The sequence below is a fragment of the Aulonocara stuartgranti genome (genome assembly GCF_965226115.1).
Source record: "Aulonocara stuartgranti genome assembly, chromosome: 16".
Lineage (NCBI taxonomy): Eukaryota > Metazoa > Chordata > Actinopteri > Cichliformes > Cichlidae > Aulonocara > Aulonocara stuartgranti.
The window spans coordinates 28,484,185-28,490,969 of NC_138952.1; positions in this window are offsets into that span (position 1 = coordinate 28,484,185).

Consider the following 6,785-nt stretch of genomic DNA (forward strand, 5'->3'; position numbering starts at 1 on the left):
TTTCTCAGCTCCTTCCAGCCAATCCCTCTATTTTTCCAGGGCATTATAATTTACTTCTGTGGGACAGAGACAACGGGAGAAAATGGCACAAGGGAACGTTTTACCTTCTCTTTGCTGAGGAGACAGAAGTTAGCAAACCCAAGAAAGCACTGGCAATGCTTCTGAGTACCGGTAAGGGCCAGTACCTGCCTACACCTTAGCTGGGTCTGCCTTGATCTGCTCTTTCTCTATGATGAAACCAAGAAAAGAGACTGAGTCGCATTTCTCACCTTTGATGTAGATTTTATTTTCTAGGAAGTGCTGCAGCACCTGGTAAACAAGGACTTAGTGTTTCAAGAGAGTCCTTGAGAAAATGAGGTTATCGAGATATAGAAAGACAAAATAGTTTAGGTAATCATGGAGAACATTGTTAACAATAGCCTGAAAAACACCAGGGTGATTGGTTAAGACAAAAGGGCAGTGTTGGGGAGTAACGGAATACATGTACCGCCGTTATGCAATTAAAATACAAAACATGAGTAACTGTATTCCGTTACAGTCACCGTTTAAAAAGGTGGTATTTAGAATACAGTTACTTTGTTGAAATAAATGGATTACACGGCGGTACTTTCCTGTTTCATATTGTCGCAGGTCAGGACTGTTTGGGTTTTGTTTGACAGCTACGTTCTGTTGTTCCAGGCGGCAGCGTTGCGGTTGCCATGGTTACGGGGTGACGCTCTCGCTCTGCGTGTTTCCTGGGTGAGAGAGCACCTTTTTCTTGTTGTTGTTGTGCTAAGCTAATAGGCAGAATGCTACAGCTCTAAAGAATGTAGCCTCATGGGCAGTGTAGTCCGTGCTGCAGGGAGAACGGACTGCCATACCCGTTATGTGTCTGTGAGCGCGAGGAGGGAGAAAAAGGAGAGTCGAAAAGTACGAGCTGTCATCGAGCAAAAACGGGAGCTGGAAGCATGTAAATATAATAATAACCACTGCAGCCAAGAAGAGTGCCTGACGAGCCCAGTTGTAAGTAAGCTATTAAGACTCAACTGTACGCTGTGTTCGTGTTTTCCTCCGAAACAATAAGTTCCATTGGAGCAGCCTTTCAACGCCTCTCTCTGTCTCTCGCTAGCAAAGTTGACCCAGACAACAAAGTAAAGCTAGTTTTCGGCTATGAGCACAACACGGAACCGTATTAGTCAGAGGTCCCTTTACTACGGTTCGGAGCCGCGGACCTTCAGTAACAGTAATAAATCACAGCAATAGTACATTCATGTAGTTGTAAAATGCATGATAATATGTTAAGTAATCCAAAGTATTCAGAATACGTTACTCTCATTGAGTAACGTAACGAAATACGTTACAGAATACATTTTAGGGCATGTATTCTGTAATCTGTAATGGAATACATTTTAAAAGTAACCTTCCCAACACTGCTAAAGGGCACGACAAGATGCTCGAAGAGAGAGATGAGTGGAAAACTGCTTTTAACACCCACCTCAACCACTTTGATTAAGACCAGATGATAAGCTTTTTGTAGATTGAGCTTTAAAAAAAATGTGGCTCCTTGCAGCATTTCCAAAGAGGATGAGAAAAGCTCCTGCAGTTGTTGCATGATTAAATCTCCTGTAGCAATGGGCCAGACACCCTATACTTCCGAAGCACTTCCCATAGAATACCCCGAGGGACCGGGGTGTTCCTTCTTCAAGTCCACAAAATACATGTAGAATGGTTGGGCAAACTCCCATGCACCCTTAAGTATCATGGAGAGGGTAAATAGCTGGTGCACTGTTCCACAGCCTGCAGAAAACGGCATTGTTCCTTCTGAATCCAAGGTTTGACTAACGTACGGGCTCTCCTTTCCAGCACCCTGACATAGATTTTCCTGGGGAGGCTGTGATACACTACAGCAGGCGCATACCTTCTGGTCCCTCTTAAAGATAGATACCACCCCGGTATGTCAGTTCAGAGGTACTGTCTCTGATCTCCACACAGCATTGTAAAGGCATGTCAACCAAGACAGCCCCACAACATCCAGAGCCTTCAGGAACTCAGACACAAAAACATCATCCACACTGGGGCCTTGCCTCCAAGGAGTTGTTTAACTGCCTCAGTGACTTCACCCACGGTGATTGATGAGTCGTCCCGTTCATCCCCAGACTCTGGTTCCTCTACAGTAGACATGCCAGTGGGATTAACGAGGTCCTTGAAGTGTGTGTGAGTGTATACACACACACACACACACACACACGTAGATATACATATTTAGTATACACATTCAGTAATGTGCATACACTCTTATATTGTACATATATTTATTCATATCAGATATAGCCATTCTTATATTTTGTTTGTTCTTATGGTATTGTATTTTCGCACACCTCTGTTGCTTGTGAAGCTCGCACACAAGAATTTCACTCGCATGTACTGTACCAGTGTACCTGCACATGTGATGTGACAATAAAAGTGATTTGATTTGATGTGTACATGTATATATTGGTTTGTTGTATATGTCTGAAATAAAGATATAATAATAATAATAATTAATAACAATAACTAACTTTTTTTCTAACTTTAGAGATGTTGCGCAAATGGAAGAAAGCAGTCTTACATATTTGTTTAATATGTGCATTGAAGGACATGTCCTGGTCAAAAATGACTCCAAGGTTCCTCACAGTGTTACTGGAGGCCAAGGTAATGCCATCCAGAGTAAGAATCTGGTTAGATACCATATTTCTAAGATTTTCAGGGCCGAGTACAATAACCTCAGTTTGATCTGAATTAAGAAGCAGAAAGTTAGCGGCCATCCAGGTCTTTATGTCTTTAAGACATTCCTGCAGTTTAACTAATTGGTGTGTGTTATCTGGCTTCATGGACAGATAGAGCTGGGTGTCATCTGCATAGCAGTGAAATGTATACTATGTCTTCTAATGATGCTGCCTAAGGGAAGCATGTATAATGTAAAAAGAATTGGTCCTAGCACTGAACCCTGTGGAACTCCATAATTGAGACTCCATCGCTATTTTCTCCTCCACACACCTTTTCTGCTTTTACCTCATTTTGTTTTCATCGTTTTTCCTATTTTCTTACTTTTTTTTTTTTTTGCTTGAATTACTTACACTCTTAGTGTTTCCTAATATGCTGCTCAAATGTGAGACTAATTATTACCACATAATTTGATAAATATCAAAGGCAGATTTTAGATCACCGTGTAGCACTCCTTTTTGGTAAGCTGAGTTCAATTCACTGGCCAGGCCCAGGCCTGATTAATGCCAGAATGGCTGAATCAAGAAATCACCTAAATAGAAACTGCCTGACAAAGTGAGCGGCATCTATGGGAGAGTTCCAAAGTGAAAACCACCCTCGCTGATCAAAAAGAACACAAAGTCTTAGCTGGCATTTACAAAAAAACACAAGACTATTGGGAAAATATTCTTTGAACTGATGAGGAAATTTTTTTTTGGAAAGTTTGAATCCCATTACACGTGATGTAAAATTAACACAGGCATTTTATAAAAAAACAAAAACAACAACTTCCTATTAGTAGTTAAACATGGTGGTGGTAGTGTAGTGCTTTGCTGCTTTGCTGCCTTAGGACCTAGACAACTTATCTGAATTGATGGAACCATGAATTCTGCTACCAGACAATCATGAATGAGAATATCCAGCCATGAGTTTGTGCCCTGATGTTCAAACACACTTGGGTTAACAAGCGGGATAATAATTCAAAACAGACAAGCAAGCCCACCTCTGAGTGGCAAAAAAAAAGGAAAAAAGTTTTGGGCTGGTTTCAATCCCAATTCCAGATTAAAACATATTAAACATATTAAAATAAAAGAATGGCTAATTGAGGGAGAATTAACATGGACACCCAATCTAGGGCCTCCCTCCTTCTCCTTCCAGGACGGCCGCACAGATATCGCCGAGATGTGTGGCCTTGGGTCCTCAGTACTATTGTGGGCTGCGGATGGACCAGTTTTCCTAGACTTACACTTTACACTCTCTCTATTTCTCTCTCTGACACTCACACAAACACCCACCCACACACACACACACACACACACACACAGCAAAAACGTTCTTCACTATCTATCTATCTATCTATCTATCTATCTATCTATCTATCTATCTATCTATCTATCTATCTATCTGTCTGTCTGTCTGTCTGTGTGGTCTCTGGACTCTTGATGAATATGGGCCTAATTTCTGTTTTCGCTGTAATTCTGTGTTTGTGTCCCAGGAACATCCTCTCTACGTACACCTAAACCTTTGGGTGTTCATAGCTCTTCAGCAGTTGGCCTCTGTGCATGACTGATGTCTCAGTGCAATTTTTACTCTTTTTCATTAAAATAGATTTAAGTTTTTATTTGTTAATCCAAATAATCCATAGTAAAGTTGAAGTTGTGGGCTTTATAAATCAAAACAATGACTTAAAGAACACAAGTGCATTGCACAGAGCCTAAGGGAACTGCAGAGCAACATTATAACTCTCTGAGGAGCTGTGCTGTGACAATCTGATCCTTCTCTATTATAAAAATATTACAGAAATATCTAATGACTGGAAGTGATGACAGAAAACTTTCCCAGCTAAGAAACTTCTCAACTGAGATTGCATCACATGTTGATTTGTGAGACTGCATCATGTGTTTATCCTGAAGCTTGTTTTTTTCACACCTCTGATTGCAGCGACACCTCAGAGGCGAGATAGCATTATCTGATACTCACCCATGCGGGTGTGAAGCATGTCTTGAGGGTTTCATTGCACGGCCATTAGGAGCAGCTAATGGGCTATGAAACATTCTTCATGGAGCCACAGGTTAAGTCTTATGGGAACTTGTGAGTGTTTGTGTTTCAGGTCTGCTAATGGCCATAGAACACAGGCAAGTGTCACAGGTACTGAAGTAAAAGTTAACACTCATCTATTAGTTTTTATTTAGCTGGGCTCATTAAGACTGCACAAACAAGTCCACACAGAATTCACTTTAACTCCTCTTTTGTCTCAAGTTTTTTGTTTTTCTTCTAAAAGTTTGTACCAAAGACCCAACACAGTCAGTGTGTCTTAGACTAGAGTTTCCCCCATATGTGACCTGTTATTACTCTTTATTCAGCAACTGCTTGTATTTTTCATGCATTCTTGTGACTTCATAAATATTTTTCTGTGGCCCTGCAAAGAAACTGAATAACAGACTCCAGTGTCAATCTGTCGAGGCAAGCAGCACTTGTCTAGTGAAGTCTAAAAATAGACATCAATTAAAAAGTAACAAAGGGCAACCAATCTCTGTCCTTTCATCACAAACAGTGTTCATATCAGACCATATGGCCTGTTTGAGTCCACCCTTTAAAATAAGATAAGATAAGATAAGATAAGATAAGATAAGATAAGATAAGATAAGATAAGATAAGATAAGATAAGATAGAACTTTATTAATCCCTCGGGTGGGTTCCTCTGGGAAATTCGACTTCCAAAAAGCACAGCAACGACCGAAGTTACAGTTACAGAATTGTTATATATATATATATATATACACACACACACACACACACACACACATATATAAATACAGAGACAAATATAAATAAAATATACAAAGGGGATAAATAGAATAAATAGGAATAAAAAATAAAAATACAAGTGAAATACTGCCATCTTGTGTCTGGAAGCGGGGTTAAGTCTGCTTTACTAATATTCTATCAGAATCTTCGTGAGGCCTGTGCTTTCAGGGTATGTCTGTGTCCCATTAGCCAAGATTTGAGCTAGTCAAGCCAGGCTGTTTCTGGTTGTTTGTGCATGTACAATATGAATAAACCTCCGGTCTTGCACAGGAAACTGACAAGCTGCTACTGGCTGATAGCAAGTAAACAAGCTTCTGTGATTCATTGTGGTAATAGATCAGTTTCCTCTTACTGACCAACATGTGTGATATTAAGTGAGGCTGTTAGAGTATAGTGTGAACACATTTTTATATGAACTTCTTTGCAATGTTAGCAAGGACACAGTTGATGATGAAGAGATGTTCCATGTCCAGTTTGATACAACAGACAAGTTTAATTAAAGCTAAACAGGTGTCAGGGTTTCTGGGTCGTTGACCCAGTATTTTCAGTTCACATTCACTGTTTATCTACTGCCTGTTCCACTTCCTGTTTTATTGTGTTAGCCTTGGTCTGTGTGCATTATGTTCAGTCCTCTTCCCATTTATCATTAGTTCATTATGTTCAGCTGTTCACTCACCTGTCTCCAATCGTTGTCATTGTTAGTCATGTATATAAGCCCTCTCTTCCCTTCAGCCCTTGTCGTGTCATGGATGTTGTTCCTGTCGCGTGTTAAGTTCAGTCAGCCAGTTAGTCTACCAGTCCATTAAGTTCAGCCAGCCATCCTGTCATCTTTTGTCTCCGTTTCCAATAAACCTCATTCTGCACCAAGAGTCCTGCGTGTGGGTCAGCTGATCCTCGCCTCTGCACACGACCCCTGACAACAGGTTCAGACTCCACCAGCACTTTAATTTCTCTGAGAGATTTGTTGGTTCACCAAATGTACGGATTAACCACCTTTAAAATTTTAGTCCTCCTGTATTCGCAATTAACCATGTCAAACAATGTTCAAGCCTTTTAGTCATATATTTTGATTTTTTTTTTCTTACAATCAACATTTAGGCCTGTGTTTCTGAGCTTGAAGGATATTATTTAGAGTTATGTGTTCTTGAGCCACTTAACACTGATGGCAAACATTTTTTTTTTTTGCATAAAAGCAGCTTTTTATTCATTGAAGTGCAATTTGCCAATAATACACATGCAGTGAGGTTTGTGCATAC